Source organism: Gorilla gorilla, chromosome 2, assembly GCF_029281585.2.
Source record: "Gorilla gorilla gorilla isolate KB3781 chromosome 2, NHGRI_mGorGor1-v2.1_pri, whole genome shotgun sequence".
In the NCBI taxonomy this organism is placed as follows: Eukaryota; Metazoa; Chordata; class Mammalia; order Primates; family Hominidae; genus Gorilla; species Gorilla gorilla.
In genome coordinates, this window is record NC_086017.1 from 189988397 (window position 1) to 190015286 (window position 26890).

At 36.7% G+C, this 26890-nt stretch overlaps 1 long non-coding RNA gene across 4 annotated transcripts in view; it reads right to left on the minus strand.

Annotated features, from left to right (window-relative positions):
• Nucleotides 1-26890, minus strand: part of LOC129532439 (uncharacterized) — a 257939-nt gene that overhangs the window by 134308 nt on the left and 96741 nt on the right. For 3 of the 4 annotated variants that reach the window (XR_008678189.2, XR_008678185.2, XR_008678186.2), the window contains exons 4-5: nucleotides 24245-24348; nucleotides 23020-23310 (exon numbers count right to left, since the gene is read on the minus strand). This is a non-coding gene — a long non-coding RNA (uncharacterized lncRNA). The remainder of the gene's footprint in view (nucleotides 1-23019; nucleotides 23311-24244; nucleotides 24349-26890) is intronic. The other variant, XR_008678187.2, reaches the window with a different exon arrangement.

The following is a 26890-nucleotide window of genomic DNA, read 5'->3' on the forward strand; positions in this document are numbered from 1 at the left end:
ATCCAGCAGCTGGTCTTTTTGAACAAAATTAATAAAATAGATAGATCACTAGATAGACTAATAAAGAAGAAAAGAGAGAAGATTTAAATAAACACAATCAGAAACAACAAGGGGAATATTACCACTGGCACCACAGAAATACAAACAGTCATCAGAGAATTATGAATACCACTATGCACATAAACTAGAAAATCTAGAAGAAATGAATAAATTCCTGGACACATACACTGGCCCAAAACTAAACCAAGAAGGAAACTGAATCCCTGAGCAGATTAATAATGAACTCTGAAATTGAGGCAATAATAAATATTCTAACAACTAAAAAAAAACCCACGACCAGACAGATTCACCAGATGTACAAAGAAGAGCTGGTACCATTCCTACTGAAACTATTCCAAAAAATTAAGGAGAAGAGGGACTCCTCCCAAACTCATTCTATAAGGCCAGCATCATTCTGATACCAAAACCTGGCAGAAATACAACAAAAAAGGAAACTTTGGGCCAATATCTTGATGAACATCAATGCAAAAATCCTCAACAAAATACTGGCAAACCAAATCCAGCAGTATACCAAAAAGCTTATCTACCACAGTCGGTAGACTTTATCCCTGGGATGCAAAGTTGGTTCAACATATGCAAATCAATAAATGTTATTCATCACATAAGCAGAACTAAAGACAAAAAACCATATGATTGTCTCAATAGACACAGAAAAGGCTTTTGATCAAATTCAATAGCCATTCATGTTAAAAACTATCAATAAACTAGGCATTGAAAGAAATATATATGAAAATAATAAGCACCATCTATGACAAACCTATAACCAACATCATACTGATTGGACAAAAGCTGGAAGCATTCTCCTTGAAAACCAGCACAAGACAAGGATGCCCTCTCTTACCACTTCTATTCAACATAGTATTGGAAGTCCTGGCCAGGAAAATAAGGCAAGAGAATGAAATAAAGGGAATCCAAATAGGAAGAGAGGAAGTCAAAATGTCTCTATTGATATGATCTTATATCTAGAATACCCAGTAGTCTCAGCCTAAAAGCTTCTTAAGCTGAAAAACAATTTCAGAAAAGTCTCAGGATACATAATTAATGGTCAAAAATCACTAGCACGCCTAAACACAAACAACAGTCAAGCTGACAGCCAAATCAGGAATGAACACCCATTCACAACCGCCACAAAAAGAACAAAATACCTTGGAATACAGCTAACTAGGAAGGTGAAAGATCCCTACAAGGAGAACTACAAACCACTGCTCAAAGAAATTAGAGATGACACAAACAAATAAAAAACATTTCACGCTCATGGATAGGAAGAATCAATATCATTAAAACGGCTATACTTCCCAAAGCAATTTATAGATTTAATGCCATTCTCATTAAACTACCATTGAGATTCTTCACATAACTAGAAAAAAAACTATTTAAAATTCCTACAGAACCACAAAAGAGTGAAAATAGCCAAGGCAATCCTAAGCAAAAAGAACAAAGCTGAAGGCATCATGCTACCCAACTCTAAACTATACTATAGGACTACAGTAACCAAAACAGAACGGTACTGGTACAACAACAGAATAGAGAACCCCAAAATAAGACTGCACACCTACAACTATCTGATCTTTGACAAGCCTGACAAAAACAAGCAATGAGGAAAAATATCCCTATTCAATAAGTGGTGCTGGTATAACTGGCTAGCCATGTGCACAAGATTGAAACTGGACCCCTTCCTTACACCATATACAAAAACTAACTCAAGATGGATTAAAGACTTAAATGTAACACCACTATGGAAAACAGCGGGGGGGTTTCCTTAAAGAACTAAAAGAGAACTATCATTTGATCCAGCAATCCTACTACTGGGTATCTACTCAGAAGAAAGGAAGTCATTCTACAAAGGATACTTGCACACTCATGTTTATAGCAGCACATTTGCAATTGCAAAAATGTGGAACAAGCCCAAATGCCCATCAATCAATGAGTGGATAAAGAAATTGTGATATATATAGATATATATATATATAATGAAATACTACTCAGTCATAAAAAGGAATGAATTAATGGCACTCACAGCAATCTGGATGGAATTGGAGACTATTACTCTAAGTGCAGTAACTCAAGAATGGAAAAGCAAACATTGTATGTTCTAACTCATAAGTGGGAGCGAAATTATGAGGAAGCAAAACATAAGAATGACACGATGGACTCTGGGGACTCAGGGTGAAAGGGTGGGAAGCAGGTGAGGGATAAAAGACTACAAATTGGGTTTAATGTATACTGTTCAGGTGATGGGTGTACCAAAATCTCACAAATCACCACTAAAGAACTTGTTCATGTAACCAAATACCATCCATCCCACCAAAAAACCTATGGAAATAAAATAAATAAAACTTAAAAAGAACCAAAAATATAAAAACCCTAGAAGAAAACCTAGACAATACCATTCAGGACATAGAAATGGGCAAAGATTTCATGACAAAGATGCCAAAAGCAATTGCAACTAAAGCAAAAATTGATAAATGGGATCTAATTGAACTAAGAGCTTCTGCACAGGAAAAGAAACTATCAACAGAGTAAACAGACAACCTACAGAATGGGAAAAAAATTGCAAACTATGCATCTGACAAAGGTCTAATATCCAGCATCTATAAATAACTAAACCAATTTACAAGAAAAAAAAACAATCCCATTAAATTGGGCAAAGGACATGAATAGACACTTTTCAAAAGAAGACATACATGTGGTCAACAATCATATGAAAAAATGCTCAACACCACTGATCATTAGAGAATTGCAAATTAAAACTATAATGAAATACCATCTCACACCAGTCAGAATGGCTACTACTAAAAAGTCAGAAAATAACAGATGCTGGTGAGGTTGTGAAGAAAAGGGAACACTTATAGACTGTTGGTGGGAGGGTAAATTAGTTCAACCATTGTGGAAGACAGTGTGGCGATTCCTCAAAGACCTAAAGACAGAACTACCATTTGACTGAGCAATCCCATTAATGGGCAAATACCTAAAGGAATATAAATCATTCTATTGTAAATACACATGCACGTGTATGTTCATTGCAGCACTATTCACAATAACGAAGATATGGAATCAACCTAAATGTCCATCAATGATAGACTGGGTAAAGAAAATGTGATACATATACAGAATGAAATACCATGCAGCCATAAAAAAGAATGAGATTATGTCTTTTGCAGGGACATGGATGGAGCTAGAGGCATTATCCTTAGAAAATTAATTCAGAAACAAAAAACCAAATACCACACATTCTCATTTAAAAGTAGGAGCTAAATGAGCAGAACACACGGACACATAGAGGGGAACAACACACACTGGGGCATATCAGAGAATGGAGGGTGAGAAGAGGGAGAGGATCAGGAAACCAGGCTTAATACCTGAGTGATGGAATAATCTGTACAACAAATTCCCACGACACAAGTTTACCTTGTAACAAACCTGCACATGTACCCCTGAACTTAAAAGGCAAAAATAAAAATAGAAGAAAGAAACCCACTCCACCTATAAAGACACAAAAAGACTGAAAATAAAAAGATGGAGAAAGATATTTCATGCCAATGGAAACCATAAAGAACAGAGGCAGCTATACTTATATCAGACAAAATAGATTTCAAGACAAAAACTATAAAAGGAGACAAAGAACATCATTATATAATGACAAATGAGTCAATTAAGCAAGAGAATATAACAATTGTAAATATATATACACCTAACACTGCAGAACCCAAATATATAAAGCATTATTAGAGCTAAAGAGAAACATAGACCCCAATGCAATAATAACTGGAAATTTCAACACCCATTTTCATATTGGACAGATCTTCCAGACAGAAAATCAACAAAGAAACATTGAACTTAATCTGCACTATAGAGCAAATGGACCTAATAAATATTTACAGAACATTTCATCAAACGGTTACAGAATACATTATTTTCCTAAGAACATGTGCCATTCTCAAAGATAGACCACATATTAAGTCATAAAACAAGTCTTAAAACATTCAAAAAAATGAAATAATGTCAAGCATCTTCTGTGACCACAGTGGAATAAAAGTAGAAATTAGTAACAAAGGGGATTTTGGAAACAATACAAACACATGGAAATTAAACAATATGCTCCTGAATGACCAGTGGGTAAATGAAGAAATTAAGAAAGAAATTGAAAAATTTCTTGCAACAAATGATAATGGAAAGACAAGATACCAAAACCTATGGGATACAGCAAAAGCAATAATAAGAGGGACATATATACCTACAAACACCTACATCAAAAAAAGAAAAACTTCAAGTAAACAACCTAATGATGCATATTAAAAGACAATAAAAACAAGAGCAGAGCAAATCCAAAAATTAGCAGAAGAAAAAAAAATAAAGATCAGATCAGAAATAAGTAAAATTGAAATGAAGGAAACGATACAAATCATCAACAAAACAAAAAGTCTATTCTTTGAAAAGATAAATAAAATTGACAAACCTTTAGCCAGACTAAGAGAAAAAGAGAAAAGATCCAAATAAATAAAATCAGAGGTGAAAAAGGAGCCATTACAATTCATACCACAGAAATTCAAAGGATTATTAGTGGCTACTATGAGCAACCATATGCCAATAAGTTGGAAAATCTAGAAGAAATGAATGAGTTTCTAGACACATAAAACTTACCCAGATTGAAGCATGAAGAAATCCAAAACCTGAACAGACCAATAAAAAGTAATGAGATCAAAGCTGTAATAGTCTCCCCACAAAAAAAAAAAAAAAAAAAAACCAGGATCCCATGTCTTCACTGCTGAATTCTACCAAACATTTAAAGAACAACTCATACCAATTGTACTCAAACTATTCCAAAAGATAGAGGAGGAGGGAATACTTCCAAACTCATTCTGCAAGGCCAGTATTACCCTGATACCAAAACCAAAGCCACATCAAAAACAAAAAACTATAGGTCAATATGACTGATGAATATTGATGCAAAAAATCCTCAACAAAATACTAGCAAACCAAATCCAACAACATATTAAAAAAAATTATTCATCATAACCAAGTGAGATTTATCCCAGGGAGGCAAGGATGGTTCAACATACACAAATCAATCAAATTGATTCATCACAGCAACAGAATGAAGGGCAAAACCATGTGATTATTTCAATTGATGCTGAAAACACATTTAATACAATTCAATATTTGTTCATGATGAAAACCCTCAAAAAACTGTGTATAGAAGAAGGTACCTTAACATAATAAAAGCCATATATAACAGACCTATAGCTAGTATCACCTTGAATAGGGAAAAACTGAAAGCCTTTCCTGTAAGATCTGGAACATGACAAGGATGCCCACTTTCACCACTGTTATTCTGCATGGTACTGAAAGTTCTAGCTTGAGCAGTCAGACAAGTGAAAGAAATAAAGGGCACCCAAATTGGAAATGACAAAGTCAAATTATCCTTGTTTGCAGATGATATGATCTTATATTGAAAAAAAATCTAAAGACTCCACCAAAAAACTATTCATACTGAAAAACAAATTAGTAGCATTTCCATATGCCAAGAGTGAACAAACTGAAAAAGAAATCAAGAATGCAATCCCACTTACAATAGTTACAAATAAAATTAAATACTAGGAATTAACCAAATAATTGAAAGACCTCTACAATAAAAAACTATAAAATATTAATGCAAGAAATTAAAGGGGACACCAAAAAATGAATAGTCAGTCCACGTTCATGGATTGGAAAAATCAATATTGTTAAAACAGTCATACTACACAAAGCAATCTACAGATTCAATAGAATCCCTATCAAATTACCAATGATATTCTTCACAGAAATAGAAAAAAAAAATCTTAAAACTCATGTGGAACTACAAAGAAACCAGAATAGCCAAAGCTATCCTAACCAAAAAGAACAAAACTAGATGAATCACATTATCAGACTTCCAATTATACTACAAAGCTATAGTAACTAAAATGGCATGACACTGGTATAAAAACAGACACATAGACCAAATGGAACAGAATAGAGAACCGAGAAACAAATCCATACATCTGCAGTGAACTCATTTTTGACAAAGTTGCCAAGAATGTACATTGGAGGAAAGGACAGTCTCTTCAACAAATGGTTCTGGGAAAACTGGATGTTCATAAGCAGAAGAATGAAACTGGACCACTATCTCTCACCATATGCAAAAATCAAATTACAATGTATTAAGGACTTATATCTTAAGACCTCAAACTATGAAACTACTTTGACAAAACATTGGAGAAACTCTCCAGGACATTGGAGTAGGCAAAATTTCCTTGAGTCATGCCTCGCAAGCACAGGTAACAAAGCAAAAATGAACAAATGGGATCACATCAAGTTAAAAAGCTTGTACAAAGCAAAAAAAATCAAAAAAGCAAAGAGACCACCCACAGAATGGGAGAAAATATTTGCAACCTATCCACCTGAAAAGGGATTAATAACCAGAATATATAAGGAACTCAAACAATTCTATAGGAAAAAAATCTAATAATTTGATTTAAAATGGGCACAAGATGTGAACAGACATTTCTCAAAAAAGACATACAAATGACAAACAGTCATATGAAAGGTGCTCAATATCATTGATCATCAGAGAAATGCAAATCAAAACTAAAATGAGATATTATCTCCCCCCAGTTAAAATGGCTTATATGCAAAAGACAGGCAATAATAAATGTTGACAAGGATATGAAGAAAAGAGAACCCTCATACATTGTTGGTGGGAATGTAAATTAGTACAACCACTATGGAAAACAGTTCGGAGGCTCTTCAAAAGTCTAAAAATAGACCTATCATACAATGCAGCAATCCCACTGATAGATACATACTGAAAAGAAAGGAAACTAGTATATTGAAGAGATATCTGCACTTCATGTTTGTTGCAGCACTGTACACAATAGCCAAGATTTGGAAACAACCTTAGTGTCCATCGACAGACAAATGCATAAAGAAAATATGGTACATGTTCACAATGGAGTGCTATTCTTCTATAAAAAGAATGAGGTCATGTCATTTGCAACAACATGGATGGAAGTGGAGGTCATTAAGTGAAATAAACCAGGCTCAGAAAGACTAACATCACATGTTGTCACTTATTTGTGGGAACTAAACATTAAAACAATTGATCTCATGGAGACAGAGAGTAGAAGAATAGTTACCAGAGGCTGTGAAGGGTAGTGGGGCTGGGGGGTTCAGGGCACAGGGATACAGGGATGGTTAATGCATACAAACAATAGAAAGAATGAATAAGACCTAATATTTGCTAGCAAAACAGAATGACTATAGTCAAAAATAATGTAATAGTGCATTTTAAAATAACTAAAGAGTATAATTGGATTGCTTGTAACACAAAGGATAAATGCTTGAGACGTTGGATACCCCATTTACCATGATGTGATTATTACACATTGCATGCCTGTATCAAAGTATCTCTTGGACCGCATAAATATATACACCCCCTGTATACCCACAAAAATTGGAAATAAAAATTAAAAAGGGAGAAAAGCCAATAGATAAATTCAGTTACAATGCTAAATAAAATAATAATAATTCAAATAATCCAAAAGAATTCAGGAAAGGAAAAATATACACATTAAAAATAAGAAAAAAATAAATTTTAAAATGATAGGCCTAATTACAACCATATTATTAATTATATTGAAAGCAAATGTTCTGGATATACCAATTAATATGCAGAAATGTTCAGAGTGGATATATTAAAAGACCTACAGGGTAAAAGTAAGATGATGGTAAAAGATCTACCTGGAAACACTATTCAAAAGAAAGCTGCAGGACCTTTATTAATATCAGACTAAAAAAAGATTTTAGGGTATGAAAAGTTACCAAAGATAAAGAAAGACACTGCATGAGAAAAGGGTCAATTTGTACCAGGAAGACCCAGCAATTCTAAATTTGTATGACCCTGATACGAATTTACCAGAGGCTGTGAAGGGTAGTGGGGCTGGGGGGTTCAGAGCATGGGGATACAGGGATGGTTAACGGATACAAAAAAAAAATAGAAAGAATGAATAAGACCTAATATTTGCTAGCAAAACAGAATGACTATAGTCAAAAATAATTTACAGTACAATACAAACCTTAAAAATACACAAAGCAGAAACTCACAGAACTGAAAGGAGAAATTGACACATCATTTACATTAGGAGTTTTCAACATTTCTTTCTCAACAATCAGTAGAACAATCAGTTCAACAATCAGTAGAACTAATAGAAAAATTAGAAGTAATATAGAAGAATTGAACAACACCATGAACCAACCATACCTAATTGACAATTGTTGAACACCCCACTCAACAACACTAGAATACATATTCTTTTCAAGCACACATGCGACATACACCAAGATACATCATATCCCATCTTGTAAAATGAACTTTAAAAAATTTTAAAGAACTGAAATCACACAAAATATGTTCTCCGACCATAATGGAATTAAACTAGGACTCAGTAACACAAATATCCGAAAAAATCCCTGAAATTTGGAAGTTAAACAATATACTTCTAAGAAATCAATGGGCCAAATAGAGCTCAAAGAAATAGGAAAATATTTTGAACTAAATGAAAATGAAAATACAACATATCAGAATTTATGGGATGAGGCTAAATCAGTGCTAACAGGTGAAATTTATTGTACTTAATGCTAATATTAGAAAAGATGCAATATTTCAAGTCATTAAGGTGCACCTCCACTTAAGAAATTAAAAAATAAGAGCAAATTAAGCCCCAAAGAAAATGTACCCCATAAATATATACACAAGTGGAAAAAAAGAATTAATAATTATAGCACTGGAAATCAATAAAAATGAAAAAAGAAAACAGAAAATTAATGAAAAGTTGGTTCTATTTTAAAAAAATAAAATAAAATTGATTAATCTTTAGCCAGACAGATCAATAAAAATAGGAAAAAGATGGAAATTGTTTATAACATAAATGAAAGAAAATGTGTCACCACAAACCTCACATTAAAAGGATAGTAGGCCGGCTGGGCATGGTGGCTCACGCCTGTAATCCCAGCACTTTTGAGAGGCCGAGGCAGGTGGATCACCTGAGGTCATGCGTTCGAAACCAGCCTGACCAACATGGCGAAACCCCGTCTCTACTAAAAATACAAAAAATTACGTGGGTGTGGTGGCAGGCACTTGTAATCCCAGCTACTCGGGAGGCTGAGGCAGGAGAATCGCTTGAACCCGGGAGGCGGAGATTGCAGAGAGCCAAGATCATGCCACTGCACTCTAGCCTGGGTGACAGGAGCGAAACTCTGTCTCCAAAAAAAAAGGACAGTGAAACAATACTAAACACAACCTTGTAGCTGTGAATTCAGCAACGTAACTAAAATAGAGCAATTCCTTGAAAGATTCAAATGACCCAAAGCCTACTCAAAAAGAAATAAATAACCTGAATATTCCTACTTTTACTAAAGAAATTGAATTTGTAATTAAAATCCTCCCAACAAAGAAAACTACAGGCTCAAATGCTTTCACTGGTGAATTCTATCAACCGATTTTGACAAAAATGCAAGGAAAAATTCAATGGAGAAACAATAATCTTTACAACAAATAGTGCTAAAACAATTGTACATATATATTTTTAAACCTTCACCTATATCTAGCACTTATGCAAAAAAGTAACTCAAAACGCATCTTATATTTAAATGTAAATTATAAAACTTTAAACTTTGGAGGAAAACACAGAAAAATTTTTTGTGACCTTGAGTTAAGTGAAGAGTTCTTAACTGATAAATCAATCTTCATCAAAACTAAAAACTTTTGTTTGGTGACAGACACTATTACAAGAATAAAAGCACAAGCTACAGACTGGAAAAAAAATATTTGCATATCACATACCTGAAAAGTGACTTATATTGGGAATAGATAAAGAACACTTGAAGCTCCACAAGAAAACGAAAATTGGGCAAAAAAAATAAATAGACACTTCACCAAAAAAGATGTGTAAATAGTAAGAAAGCAAATGAAAAGGTGCTCAATGTTAGGCAAATGCAAACTGAAACCATAATAAGATACACTGCAATTCTAGTGGAATGACTTTTTTTTTTTAAGCAACTGATACCCTCATAGGTTGGTGTGGGAATGCAAAATGGTACAGCCACTTCATAAAACAGTTTGGCAGTCTCTTACAAAGTTAAACATACACTGACCATATGACTCGAAGTCAAAAATCCCACTCCTACTATTAACACAAGAGAAGTGAAAATTTATGTTCACACATACATACACAATATTTGACACAAATGTTTATAGCAGCATTTTTTATAGTCACCAGAAACTGAAGACTACCGAAGTGTTCTTCAGTAGACGAATGAATAAACAAACTGTGGAACATCCATACAATGAAGTACTGCTCAGCAGTCAAAACAAAATGTAAACTATTCATATGTAAAACAACATGGATAAATCTTAAATCCATTAACCTAAGTGGAAAAAGCTGGACTTGAAAGATCACATACTCTATGATTCCATTTTGTTGTTGTTGTTCAAGTTTATTAAGAAAGTAAAGGAATAAAAGAATGGCTACTTCATAGAGCAGCTAATTCCCTTTTTTGACACTTTAGAAAAGGCAAGACTGGACCAGTCTGGCCAACATGGCGAAAACCGTCTCTACTAAAAATAACAAAAATTAGCTGGGCATGGTGGCGGGCGCCTGTAATCCCAGCTACTCGGGAGGCTGAGGCAGGAGAATTGCCTGAACCCAGGAGGCGGAGGTTGCGTGAGCCACTGCACTCCAGCCTGGGCGACAAGGGTGAGACTCCGTCTCAAGAAAAAAAAAGAAGAGAGGAGGAGAGGGAAGGGGAGGGGAGGGAATGGGATGAGAGGGGAGGGGGGAGGAGAGGCAAGACTGTAGGGACAGAGAACACATCAGAGACGGGAGAGTTTTAATATAAGGTGCACTAGGAGGAAATTTGGGAGAACAAGGGAACTCTTGTATATCCTGGTTGGGATGTGGGTACACAATTTTTTGCATTTATCTAAAATTTGTAAATTGAAAAATAAAATATAATGAAATAAAAGTAAGGGGAAGTAAACTTCAAAAGTAATAGATCCTCTACTTCTCTGTTCCTTGCTCACTTCTCACCAGCCATTTCCCAGAAATAGATTGCGCACCACTAGGGAAGGGAGCAATTAGGGAGAAACGGGCTGATCTTTGCACATTCTACCTCTCTGTATTTTCATTGAAAAATATATTTTCAGTTCATTGATCCTTTCAGTAGTCTTTAAATGGGGTCTAAGGTCCAACTATCCTAGAGGAGAATAAAGAGAAGCATCTGGTCTTGTCTGCATAGGCAGATTCTTCCTAAATTATCCATTCTTAAATTAGAATCTACCTGTATTTCTTTCAGTGCACCTGGGCAGGCCTGAAACCATCTAAAACTTAATTCTACTATTTAATAATTAAAAATCCGTTGCTGCATAACTAAAAATCTTTACAAAAAAAACTTTACAACACAAAATCCTCTCCTTACATGTTGGTTTTAAATTGAAGTAATTTAAATTCTTCTATTTATTTTTCATCCTATTGTATTTTGTATATTTCTGTAAATTACCAGATTTTATTTTTGAATGAGTAGCATAATTTGTTTTATATTTATTCCTCTGGATCTTTCTTGTTTTTGTGTTTAATAGCCATTTGTGTGCCTATTATAGTTTGACTACCTCAATCTTACAGGTTTGGAACCATAATTTTCTATTATACAAAAAGGAGTTTGTTTCTGCTGTCTTTTCATACTCTTAAACAGATTTTGGTGCATTAAAATTATTTTTCCTTGATTTAAAGCATTTTACAATGTTGTATAGCACTGAATATTCACTTAGCACAATCTTATAGAATGAATTAAAAACACTTCTACAGTAGTTGTTTTAGTTAGCCTGAAAGCTCTAAAAACTGACGTTCTTAACATCTCTCCAGTATTCAATCTACAAATCAAACTAATAAATCAGAAGCCAAAGTGGGTCGGGTTACATTATCTTTGGCTAAGATCTTGGAAACACTTCAAAGTTGATATATTGTGAAACAGAACTAATAAAAACGCAATCAAAGTTGTCTCACATGACTTTAAGCAGCAAAACCTAAAGAGAAGATGAAATCTCTCTCTGAACTTCACACACATATAAAACAGAGTGCAGGTTTATAAGACATGTAGACAATTTGCTCAAAAATAGAGTCTGATTAGGAATGTAGAAATCCATAACTGGCACTGAAAAATAATGGAGGTAAACTGAAAATTACTTAGGGGGAAACTGTATAATTGAAATTGCCTCTGGATCTTTCTTTTTTTATTAACATGGTAAACATGGAGATTAATTGATTATTTCCCTTAATTCAAAGCTATAGGATGAAAGGCTATTCTCTTTCAGAAGTTCTTGAATACTGACTGGCAGGTAGGCCAAAGGCAAAGCAATTGCTAACTTGCTTTCCATTCATCTGGCGCTCCTTTCCCACTTTGGACATGTCATCATTCTTGGTGTGATCACCTCAACCTCAGGCTGTGTTCAGAAATCACTAACCCCGGTAGGTTTTTTGTTGCTTTTATTCTGACAGATTCCTCAATTGCCCCATTGAGTATCCATATAAGGCATGATATATAATTATCAAAAATAGTAAATATAACACAACTACTACTACTTATAGCTATTTATTCATTTAACAAATTTTTTTTTGAGATGGAGTCTCGCTCTGTCATCCAGGCTGGAGTGCAGTGGCACAATCTCGGCTCACTGCAACCTCCGCCTCCTGGGTTCAAGCAATTCGCCTGTCTCAGCCTCCCAAGTAGGTGGGAATACAGGCGCCCACCACCACGCCCAGGTAATTTTTGTACTTTTAGTAGAGACAGGGTTTCACCATATTGGTCAGGCTGGTTTCGAACTCCTGACCTCAGGTGATCTGCTCACCTCAGCCTCCCAAAGTGCTGGGATTAGAGGCATGAGCCACCGCGACCAGCCAACAAATATGTTTTAAGCTGCTTTTACGTGTGTAGCCTCTGCCAAGGGCTAGTGACACAACGAAGAACAAGACAGAGAATTTTATGTTCTCGTGAACTATAAATCTGCTATGGAAAAGAGACGTTAGAAAAGAATGACACAAATAACTATTAGTTGTGATATATGCTCTGAAAGAAAACTTCAGGGTGACATGAGAGCATGTCACAGAGGGACTCCTTTGTCTGAAAGGTCTGAGAATTCCTAGAACAAGTAACATTCAACAAGGTGAAAACTATTTAAACTGTGACTTGAAGGGGAAGACAGGTAAAGGAAAGTGGGAAGGAGGAACAGAATAGGAGAAGCAAAGGGAAATAAGTACCAAGAAGTTGATCTATGTTATCTTATTGAATATGCAAAATAGAACTTTGCATGTAAAACAGAACTTTGCATGTAATCAGAGAAAAAGTGTTTCCAACCCAGCTGTGTCACTTAACTGCCATGTAATCTTGAGCAATTCATGTAATATGTTATATTTTCAGTATATTCATCTACAGAATGGGGATATAGCAGCCCTGTACATTTCACAACATTGTAAATACCATCGTTTAACATAGTGGCTGGCACAAAAGAGAGGTTCTACAATTTTTAATGGTCTCAGTCATAATTTCTGCCAAGTTTTGTACAGGCATGAAGAATATGGCATAAAAAGACCAGGCACATAGCTTCTATTTTCTGCTTTCCACTCGTTCTAGGCTTTTGTATAGCGTATTCTTCAGTGGGAGCTAGCTCATTTCTGGAATCATCTCTCCTGTCTTCTTAGGAGGTGGTAAATACTTTAAAAATGGAAATAGGATCAAAAAAGTGTCACAAAATAGAGGTATTTAGAGAAACTAAACTTCTTTCTAGAGAAATTCCAAATATAATGTTAGACTTCCCCATGGCCAGAAGCCTTATGTGTCTAAGCTACTCTGAATCTTGACTACTAGGGACTATGAGTAAAGAGAAGAAAATGGCAGGAGAGGCATCCTCTACAATTCATCTTTTTTTCATACAGTTAAGTTAATGGTACAAATTAAGGAATGCAGGGTAATACTAAACAGCAGATATCGATAGTGACCGTCTGAGAAATCTCAACTGAGACTTTGTTTTGTTTTATTTTTGTTTTTGTTTTGTTTCATTTTTTTTGAGATGGAATTTTGCTCTTGTTGCCCAGACTGGAGTGTAATGGTGTGATCTCGGCTCACTGCAGCCTCCGCCTCCCAGGTTCAAGTGATTCTCCTGCCTCAGCCTCTTGAGTAGCTGGGATTACAGGCACCTGCCACCACACCTGTCTAATTTTTGTATTTTTAGTAGAGATGAGGTTTCACCATGTTGGCCAGGCTGGTCTCGAACTCCTGACCTCAGGTAATCCAGCCACCTTGGCCTCCCAAAGTGCTGGAATTGCAGGCGTGAGCCACAATGTCCAGCCTGGACTGAGACTTTGATCTAGGAAGAAAACTTAATGGATCTATGCTCCCCTATCCAAATATTGACTGAAAAAAATCACAATAATGACAAGACTGAATAACATATTTACCTGTCCATGAACCAAGCTTCCAAAAGACTGCAGAACATAGCCAGCAACTCAGAGGAGCCTCAGTACATGAATAAGGTAATGAAAAAGCTACTAGTTTTGTAAGGCAGGTGCATCCCCTTTATGTCACCTTAGTAATGGCATTAATCTTTTAGCTTTGTGTAAAAGATTCAAAATTGCTTTTTGAGTGACTGGCTATTTTACAAGGATTCCAGAGAGATAAAGCCTTTCACCTGTAGCAGCTCAGAATGAAGCAGTAGTGCCTGAAATTTACTACCATTTAAAAGCCATGTGGTGACCTATGTGAAACAAAAGGTTACTTAATATAATGCCACATAGGCAGGCTTCAACAGCTCAGGGTGACATTTGAGCCAATGATGCAAATGGAACAGTTGGAAAACATGGAAAGAGTTAAATCACTCTGGCTGGATATTTATTTTTCAAACAAATACAAGAAGGAAATTTGACAGGCCATAATTACAAAGTAGATAAACAGAGAGGGATTATTTGATGTTTCAGAGATCACATGACTCACTCTCTGGGCACCAGCTGTACCTATGCTTTCTCAAATGTTTAATGCATGAGGCTCCCTATGCATGTACACACACACATACACACACACATGCACACTTGAGCAATCAGTTGTTTTCTTCCTAGTGAATCTATACTTTTTCTTATGATCATCTCTTGCAGTAACATTCTTACTCTTCTGAGCTGTAAGGGTGACCTTTCAGCTATTATGTTATCGAGAAGAATGCATCAGGAAAAAAAAAAAACTAAATGCCCATCTTGATCCTTTTATCATCCTCTTGAAAGGGAATTTCTACATCTACATTGTTCCTCTGCATGAAAGAGCCCTGATGCTTATCTCAATAGGTGGGTTCTGCTAGATGGAAAGACCTAGCAGGATGTTGGCTGATGGAAAAGCATTGAATCAACACTATATTCAGTCTCACTCCTGTTCTACTGAAACTGCTTTTTGAACTAAAACAATAACAGAGCATCATTGAAAAAATCTCCTGCTATTCTTTTAATAGGCCTCTAAAGGCTAAAGCTTTAAAGAAGAATGATTTACTTATTCTGATGATAGAAGCATCTTCATCCACAAATATTATAATTGTATGATCTTGTTTAAGCAAAGATAGATATTGTTATGGGTTGAATATCCTCTCCAAAATTCATGTTGAAATTTAATTGCCATTGTGACAGTATTAAGAGGTGAAGCCATTAAGAGGCAATTAGGCCATGAAGGCTCCACCCTCATGGATGGATCAATGTCATTATTGTTGGAGTAAGTTGTTATAAAAGTGAATTCAGCCCTTTCTTGCTCACTGGCTTCTGAGCTGTCTTGCCCATCCACCTTCTGCCATGCGATGATGCAGCACAGAGGCCCTTGCCAGATGCTGGCAACATGCTTTTGGACTTCCCACTCTTCAGAAGCATGAGGCAAATAAATTTCTGTTCATTACAGATTACCCAGACTGTGATACTCTCTTAGAGTGAAATAAAATAGACTAAGCCAGAAAATTGGTCTCAAGAGGTGGGGCTGCTGCTAGTCAAATACTTGAAAACGTTGAAGTAGCTTTGGAACTGAGTAATGGATAGAAGCTGGAAGAATTTGGAGGAATGGAAAAAGCCTAGATTGCCATGAATGGAGCATTAAGGGTGATTGTGGTGAGGGTTCAGAAGAAGAGAAGAACTGTAGGGAAGTCTAAAACTTTAGAGATAAATACTTAAGTGGTCATGATTACAATGCTAGTAGAAATATAAATAATAAAGGCCATTCTAATGAGGTCTCAGGCAAAAATGAGAAATATCTTTTTTTTTTTTTTTTTGAGATGAAGTCTTGCTCTTGTCACCCAGGGTGGAGTGCAATGGCGTGATCTCGGCTCACTGCAACCTCCACTTCCTGGATTCAATCAATTTTCCTGTCTCAGCCTCCCGAGTAGCTGGGATTACAGGCACCTGCCACCATGCCCGGCTAATGTTTGTATTTTTTTTAGTACAGACAGGGCTTCACCATGTTGGCCAGGCTGATCTTGAACTCGTGACCTCAGGTGATCCACCTGCCTCGGCCTCCCGAAGTGCTGGGATTACAGGCGTGAGCTACCACGCCCTTCCCAAAAATGAGAAATGTCTTATTGGAAACTTGAGTAAGGGCCATCCTTGTTTTAAGTTGGCAAAGAACTTGTCTGAACTATATCCATACTCTACAGCTTTATGAAAGGCAGAATTTAATAGCAATGAACCAGAATATCTGGCAAAAGAAATTTGTAAGCAAAATATAGAAGGATCTGTGTGGCTACTTTTAACTGCATACAGTAAGATGCAAGTGGAAAGAAATGACTTAAATATGGAACTTATACACTGGATTTTACCCAAAAGGCTGAAAAGCAATGTTAAATATGAAATTTATAATTAAAAGAGAAGCAAACAAATTTTGTTTAAACATTCTGCCTGACCATGTAAAGAATGAGAAAGTATATTTGGGAGAGCAAACTAAAGGTTTGGCCAAGTGACCATCTGCTAAAGAGATTAGTACAAATAGAAGAGATCATGAAGATCATTAGATCATTAGTACAAATGGAAGAGATCATGAAGACAATTGAAGAGTGGTCCTAAAGGCATTTCAGAGATCTTTGAGGCTGCCGCTTCCATCACAGACTCAGAGCTCTAGGAGGGCAGAATGGTTTCAGAGGACAGACCTGGGGCACCCTCTACAGACTTACTGCCCAGAGCCACCTTGGTCCTCTGCTTTCCACATTCCAGCACAGCACTCCTCAACTGCCCCAGCCATAGCGCAAGTGGACCCTAATGTGGCTCAATCTGCCAACCCAGAAGGTATAAGCAGCAAGCCTTGTGTAAAAGATTGATCTCGAACTCCTGACCATGTGGCAATAACTCTACAGCACACAGAGTACACACACTGTGGAGCCATGATAGGCTCCATCAATATTTAAAAGGATGTCACAGACAGCCTGGGGCCCAGGCAGAGACTCATCACAGTGACAGAGCCACCACAGAGAGCTCACACTAAAGCAATGCCCAGTGAAGCCATAGGAACAAGGTCTCTGCAGAGAGTCCCTACTAGAGTAATACCTAGTTTCTCATAGGGCAATACCTACTAGGGCAATACCTAATAGAGGCATAAAACTAGAGGTGCCCCCAAGATCGCAAAACTGTAGGGCCACCAGCAGACAACCCAGCCTGGGAAAGCTGTAGGCACAAGACTCCAAGCCATGAGAGCTGCTGAGTGGACTAAGCCCAGCAAAACCATAGGGACACAACTGCCCAACCCCACAGGAACCCAATCTTTGCCCCAGTGTGTCCAGAAAGTGAGACATGGAATCAAGGAAGATTATTATGGAGCTTTAAAATTTAATGCTGTTTTCCCTTTGGGGTTTTAGACTTACTTCGGGCCTGTTACTTTTTTTTCTTGCCTATTTCCCCCTTTTGGAATATCTATCCTATGCCTACCCCACCATTGTATTTTGGAAGCACGTAGTTTGTTAATTTCACAAGCTCACAGATGGAGAGGAATTTGCCTCAGGATGAATTGTGTCTTGATCTCATCCACATCTGAGTTAGATGAGGCTCTGGATTTTGAACTTTTGAGTTGTTGGAATAAGTTAAGAGTTTTGGGGCATTGGGATGGAATGAATGTATTTTGTATGTGAAAAGAACATGAGTCGTGGGGGACAAGGGATAAAATAATATTGCTTGAATGTCTCCTCCAAAACTCATGTTGAAATTTAATTGCCATTGTGACAGTATCAGGAGGTGGGACATTAAGAGGTAGGACCATTAAGAGGTGATTAGGCCATGAGGGCACTGCCTTCATGAATGGATTAATTTCATTATCTCAGGAGTAGGTTCATTATTAAGAAAGTGGATTTGTTATGAGAGTGAGTTATTACAAAAGTGAGTTCAGCCCTGTCTTGCTTGCTTGCTTTTGCACTCTCTTGCCCTTCTGCCTTCTGTCATTTTGCACCAAGACCTTCACCAGATGCTGGTGCCATTCCCTTGGGCTTCCCAGCCTCCACAATTGTGAGTCAAATAAATTTCTATTCATCATGGATTACACACTCCGTGGTGTTCTATTAAATCAACATAAAACAAACTAAGATAGATAGATAGATGACAAATAGATAGATAGATAACAGAGAGATAGATGATAGATAGATACAGATAGTTATAAAAGAGAGAAAGAAAGGAAGAAATAAAGAGGTGAAGAAGGGAGGAAGAAAGAAATTTGAAAGCCATTTATGGATATACAATGTACATTCATACATACATACACACACTATGTAAATACATGTATTTCTACTTATGTTGCCATTTTTCTAAACCAAATGGTTTGATCTAGGATACCTCTCAATTCTGAGATAGTTTCACTTTGAAAAATAACACCCTTAGGAATATTTCTTTAATTTTTTATTATCTTACTTCCTGTTGAAATTGCATACATGAAAAATAATACATTATTTTTCAATTGTTTAATCTGATTGATACCTTTAAAAATCGGTGACATAAAAGTATAAGAAAGTGGTGTTGCAAAAATAGTACATTTTCATCCTGGCATCACACAAAGAAGAAAAACTGTTGCCATAGATGTGAACTTATGTCTGAAGCTTAATTGAAGTAGGAAAAAAATTAGAAAGCTTTTGAATTATTCTTTTGTTTATGCCACAATCCCAAATCTGTGAATGAAATCTGGGACTGTCACCACTCAACCATTCCTACTTTATCTGTAGTTTATCTCTTTTGACTAAACCTCTGACTATACCTTATTCTACATGCCAAAGTTGATTCTATCAATGATAACCTCAGAATAGTTCATTAAATATAACAGAACACAATGTCTTCTTCACATTTTCATAGCAATAATTGAATGTCAGCTATATTAATCCCTGCACTTAATACTTTGCCTGATATGTAGAAGGCAATTCAATAAATGTATATTTAATGATTGGGTGGAAGAATTGAATAATAAATAGATGGAAGAACAATGAACCTAAGACCTCTGGAAATAGAGTAGATGATGATGAATTTGTTCTTGCTGGTCCTAGTGTTGAAAGCAGCAAGAAAAAGTCAAAATCAGCACCAAAGACACAGAACACGGTCCACATTATCTCTAGTATCCCTGTCAGCTGATGGTTTTTCTATTTGAGAAATGTAACTCATGAAATTGATGGACGCAGTATTGGTGACCTTGCACATCCCCCTCTAAAACCCAAGTGTATCCCAGGTTAAGATGACTTTGAGCATGATCTCAAAATGACCGAGACTTACTTGGTATTTATGCTTATACCCTCCCACAAACAGATGATTGCAGAACTTTTTAAGTCTACCTTATCATTACAATAGATAAATTCAAAGTAAGATATTTCTATAAATCTGCTTTCCCACCCCCACCACAAAAACTATTATAGAGGAAAAATGTTCATGCTATAGTGACCCTGGCAAAAATGAAATTCTGTGATAGGACTACGCAACAGCTGTAGCTCCCCAAACCATGGAATAAAAGGAAAATGACTATTAGAACCTATATATCTTTATGCAAGGGTTCCTACAGAGGTGGAAGTCAACTTGGTTCCTACTTAGACGCTATGAGGAAAGGGCAGGTACACAAAACACTCAGCCTTTCCTTAGCAAAGAATCCAACCCAGAGTGACTTGCAAAATTACATTAAGGAAAAGAATAGATAGACTCCCACCAGTAAAACAAGGTGAGCAGTTCTCTTCTCTTCTCTTCTCTTCTCTTCTCTTCTCCCTCTCAAACACACACACACACTTTACACACACACACACACACAGCTCAAGTCACTAGAGTCTAAAAAACCACTTGTTGACTTTAAGGCCCATATCCAATACAGCTGGCACAACCCCTGGAAAATGCATGCTTTTGAACTGAAGGTTTTCCCCAGTCTCAGAGTATTTGAAGGCATCCATATCACCTATTTTGTCTTGTCAGGCCAAAAGAGCGCAAAAGCAAGCAAGCAAGAGAGGGCTGAACTCAATTTATAATTACCCACTCTCATGCCTCCACCTGCTAGCCAATGAAGACCACCTGTAAATACAAAGCAATTGCCTAGACTGCAATCTAGGAACTCCTGTAGCTCAAAAGCCCACACTAGAATGCACCCCTTTGGGTGACATCCCTGGACCTGATAAAGTCACTGCTATTATTGTAATTTGACATATAGTCTCTGGTAGAGGCCAGTAAATTTTCTCTCCAGGCCTCCTTCCCATCCCAATATTCTAAAACCTCTGAAGTCTCCACATTCCTCAGAACTTAGCCAGCTCTAAGACACTGGCTTTGGGTATCCAGGCCTTCCCTATTACAATTTAACCTTTTCACTTTCCATTCTCTTGCCTTCTCAAAAAGATTCAATGGTCACCATTGGTTTTTACTACATCAAGCTTAATTTTACTAACTTTCAAGGCCTTTCATAAACAGTAATACCCCACCTGGTCAACCTGATTTCCCACAATTTGGAGTGCTCTAGTCAGGCCCATCACTTCACAGTTCCAGACAGCCACCTTATTCCCAAGGTTTTCCAGAGCTGTATCCTGGAGCAAAGGAGAAAAATATTCCTCTGGACTGATACATCGCATTACAAAAACTTTGCAGTGGTTTTTCAGTAATGAAGACAGTATAGGGTCTTGATTACAAATAAGTTATTTTAAAGTGATTGTTTGAAATGCAAATTAAGAAGACTAGTTTGACTATTTAAACTTAATTCTGGCCAGATGCAGTGGCTTATGCTAGTAATCCTAGCATTTCAGGAGGCTGAGGCAGGAGAATCGCTTGAGCTCAAGAGTTCAAGACCAGTCTGGGAAATATGGTGAGACTCCATCTCTAAGATAAAAATTAGCCAGGCATGGTGGCATACACCTCTAGTCCCAGCTACTTGGGAGGATGAGACAGGAGGATCGCTTGAGCCCAAGAGGTTGAGACTGCAATGAGTCATGACCACACCACTGCACTCCAGCCAGGGCAACAGAGCAAGACTCTGTTTCTAAAATTATTAATAAATTAATTTTAAAAATTTTAATTTAGTATAAGGTATTTCTTTTTAGATAATAGAATAACCACTAGGTTGTGTTTGTTGTTTGAAATGAGAGCTGGTGGGAATAAATTAAATAACCACAAATCATCTTTAATAAGATTAAAGTTTGGCTCTCAAACTTTAGCTAAAATCAGAATTGCTTGGAGAGCTTGTTAAAATACAAATTGCTGGGCCCCATCCTGAGAGTTTTTGACTCAGTAACCGTGATGGGAACAAGGCATTTTCATTTCTAACAAGTCCTTAGGTGACACTGCAGCTTCTGGTCTGGGGACCACACATTGAGACTCTGACCACATATTGAGACTCACTGACCTAGTATTTACTATGTCCCAGGACATTTTCTACATTATTTCCTTATATTATATCATTTAATACTTACAATAAAAACCTATGAACCTAGAGGTCGTTATGTTTAGTGAAATGAGCCAGGCACATACAGAAAAATACCACATTATCTATTTCATATCTAGATTCTGTAAAATCTGAAGAAGTCAAACTTATAAAAATAGGAAGTAGAATGGTGTTTACAAGAGGGTTTTTTCCGGTGGAGTGAGGTTGACAGGGAAAGGGAAGAGGTTGGTCAACAAGTACAAAGTTTCAGTTAGATAGGATGAATAAGTTCTGATGTTTCACTGCATAGCATGATAACTATAGTTAATAATAATATATTGTATATTTCAAAATAGCTAAAAGAAAGGAGTTTAAATGTTCTTACCACAAAGAAATAATAAATATTGGAGGTGATAGTTATGCTAATTAGCCTTATTTGATTATTCCACAATATATATGTGTATCAAAACATCATACTGTACTCCATAAATACATATAATTATTATTTATCAATTTAAAAATAAAATAATTTTTAAACTATAAGGTTTGTGTTATTAGTATTTGTATTCTACAGATAAAGAGGTTAAGTGACTTGCCTAGCTAGTAAGTGGTAGACAAAGCACTCAAAACTTAGCAATCAACTCCAGATCCTGCATGCTTCACTCCAAGGATTTAACTATGTATTGATAGGAAAGTGTCCATTTGAAATTGGTAAATGGATTGATTCCCTTTGTAGGCACAATTATGTCCCCAGGGAAAAGGGAGAGGTTACATTAAAGCCAGCATTAAAAGGGCCACATTGCTCCAACCAAAATAGAACAGTTATCTAGAACAGATCCATGAGGACTAGTCATTGAGGTCTTTCTAAAGAAAATAACCCCAGCTTCCCTCCACTCCTAAGCCCTTTAGAAGGCAACCTCAAGACCTCCAGAATGTAGTGATGAGTGATGATTTAGACAGTTCTGAGGCAGAGAAAACCCTGTACTCAAGGAAAAACTGTATCACACTGACTTCTGATTCCCCCTCCTTGCTTACCCAGACTTCAGTGTTTTTAAGCTTTTTCAGATGATTCCAATGTACAGCGAATTTCATAACCAGTGCTCCAAAGCAATCGCTGGGTCTCCCACCACAGCTTGATTCTTTCTCAGGCAACAGAACTTTGACGAAGTTCATCTCACCAACCTTCTCTGGGTCACTGCTTCTGCTGTAGTCATTAACACAGCCCTTCATCCGGTCTGCACACGCAGTAGGTCTCAATACTCCATACGCCCCTCTCTAACACCTGGAGCCCTGTCTAGGATGTAGTAGGTCTTTGAATCAGAAGATCTATGAACAATTACAAAATTATTACCTGTTCATCGCTGGGAAGACTGACAAAGAGAGTCAAAATATTTATTTTGGAAAAAGTCTGTCTCAATATAGGAATGTTCTACTTCATATGAAAATACTAAACATATGGCACCCTCCTTTGTTTAAATCATATTTAATATTTTCATACAAGATATTTCCTTATAATAAAGCCTGATTCATATTCAAAAATACTTGTGGAACACAAGCAGTTTCATCTATTAATGTAACTTCTGGGGCAGCATTTTTTAAATATATACATCATGTATTTTCTGCCTATTTCCAAAAATAAATTTGAAAAAATATGTAATATCAAGATGCATATGAAACAAAATAGGTGAAATAGATATAAAATGATGATTATTAATCATCAGAAAGGTGAGGCCGGGCGCGGTGGCTCACGCCTGTAATCCCAGCACTTTGGGAGGCCGAGGCGGGCAGATCACAAGGTCAGGAGATCGAGACCATCCTGGCTAACACGGTGAAACCCCGTCTTCACTAAAAAATATGAAAAAATTAGCCAGGCGTGGTGGCGGGCGCCTGTAGTCCCAGCTACTCGGGAGGCTGAGGCAGGAGAATGGTGTGAACCTGGAAGGCAGAGCTTGCCATGAGCCGAGATCGCGCCACTGCACTCCAGCCTGGGTGACAGAGCGAGACTCTGTCTCAAAAAAAAAAAAAAGGTGAAAGAACAGTGAACTGGAATTCATGGATGAGTGACTTGCTTTCTGTAACTGAGCACACTAAATTTGGTTCTGAGCTTTGTGGCAGACAATGAAAAATATGGATAAATATTGGATGATACCAATTTAATTATGAAGAGAAAGGGAAAGAGGAAGAGAAAGGGTAGGAAAGAAAGCATGTTTAGAAAATAATATTTTCCTGGGATTAAATTCTGGGCCATTATGACACTTACCCTCATCTGGGAAACACTTGGTCCCATAATAATATGTTTTTCAATGTTAGCTCCAACCTCTAGACTGTCAGTCATGACCTATGATGGATATGCAAACCATGCCTCTGTAAAACAAAAAGAGAGAATGACTGGTTAACTAATTGTCTTTCAATACCACCGAACATCAGCAAATTTCAACCATAATATTTACTGTATATGGCTATAAATTCATGCAGCCAGCTTAACAAAAATTAGTCTTGTCTCAATGGTCCCAACTAAAAACCAGACATGAATTTTCTTGGCCTTGTTTCACAGAAATGACATTTCTCTTGGGTTGGGTTCAACATAACTGTCATCTCTCTGTCTCACCTATCAGACTTCCACTTGTGGTCTAAGTGCACATTCACTCTGTTAGTAACCACAGAACATATACTCACTGCTGATTAAAATCATTTGTCCCCATAGTTGGTGAGGTAGAGTTAGTATTTCCCCTTTTCTGTAGCTCAAAACATTTTTATATCCAAATGTGGGACTTAACATTTGTCTCTAAAACATGTAGTCATTCCAACCTGTTCAAACTTCTTCAGATCCAAAGTCTATAATTCAACATCTTTATTTATTTCTCTTTTATTTATGTCTGTTATCCAAAAAAATCTGCTTAAGAAGTACTTTGCCTCGGTCTTATTTACATAAAGAGATATGATGTCTTTGTTATAGTACATCTATTTTCCATGTTTTTCCACTTTCTAAAAACCCATATATATGGCTGGCAAGAACTTAGTTTTTGTTCATTTGTTTGTTTTTGAGACAGGGTCTCACTCAGTCACCAAGGCTTGAGTGCAGTGGCATGATCACAGCTCACTGAAGCCTCGACTCCTTGGGCTCAAGCGATCCTTCCACCTCAGCCTCCTGAATAGCTGGGATTATAAGCATGCACTACCATAACCAGCTATTTTTTTTTTATTTTTTGTAGAGACAGGGTCTTACTATATTGCCTAGACTGGTCTCAAACTCCTGGACTCAAGCAATCCTCCTGCTGTGGTCTCCGAAAGTGCTGGGATTACAGGCATGAACCACTGTGCCCAGCCCAGAACCTTGTTTTAAATATACTATGATACTTACTTTTCAAGTCCTACAGATGTAAATAATATAAACTCTACTAGCCTTTGAAATTCCAAACTAAAATAAGTCAGCACATGATCACCATATTAGCCCTATTCTAACAAAATGGTATGTATTGTTGAAGCAATCTTTTATCACTTAGTAGAGAAAGCCCCAAATATCTATCAGTAAAATCAGCACTATGATTAATTTCATTTTATAAGTAACATAATAGTAGTAATGACAATGCCATGTACAATTTCAGAAGAGACACATCTGAAAGATAGTTTTTTGGTAAGGCTCTGGAAGTGGTCTGCTGATAAATATTTAGCAACCAGCATGAATGCCCTGTGTGCTTTTCAAGTGGGTTCCACTTCAGGCATGAACACCACAACAGATGGGAAGGTTAATATATCCCGATGCCACCCATAGCAATTGAGACCTAGTAAGGACCTCAAGAATATGCAGTTGTACTTCCTGTCATACAAATAAAACTAAATCTTTAGGTATTTATATTTGTGTGGGGCGTCCCACTGTACCTTATTGCAGCTAGAAATCACACCTAATCCTTTTAACGTAAAACACTAAAACTTATTTTCATGTTAGGCAACAGAGTACTTTCTTAGCACTCTAAGTGTGGGACATCCATCCTTTGACCCATTCCATGAAAAACATTCCATGGTCAAATACACATATATTATGTTCCTCTCAGATATTTACCACACTCATTAGCTTTGATAAAGAAATGTTTAAAAGCATGAATGCAGCATTTTCTAAGTCATTTAACCCTATATCTTTCCACACCCCAACCCCATCCATTAGCATTCCACAGTCCTGCAGAACACACTGAGGAAAATGTTTGCTTCTGAACATTCTTTTCCTCACCTATCCTGGTGCTATCGCTCAGAGCTCTATACTAAATATGTTAAATTCTTCCTCCACTTGATGAAACTTCAAATATCTGAAGATAGCTCTCATATTCCTCTGAAACCCTCCAGAGGCTGGTTGCACATAAGCTGAGAGAAACTGTCATCAGACCAAACAGGCACCCTACAGAATGGGAGAAAATTTTTGCAATCTACCTGTCTGACAAAGATCTAATATCTAGAATCTACGAGGAACTTAAACAAATTTACAAGAAAAAAACAAACAATGCCATCAAAAAGTGGGCAAAGGACGTGAACAGACATTTCTCAAAAAAAGACATTTATGTGCCCAGCAAACATGAAAAACAGCTCAACATCACTGATCACTAGAGAAATGCAAAATCAAAACCACAACGAGATACCATCTCATGCCATTCAGAATGGCGATTATTAAAAAGTCAAGAAACAAAAGTGCTGGCAAGGCTGTGGAAAAATAAGAACACTTTTACACCATTGTTGGGAATGTAAATTTTTTCAGTCATTGTGGGAGACAGTGTGGTGATGCCTAAAGGATCTAGAACAAGAAATATCATTTGACCCAGCAATCCCCTTACTAGGTATATACCCAAAGAAATATAAGCCACTCTATTATAAACATACATGTACGCATATCTTCATTGCAGCACTATTCACAATAGCA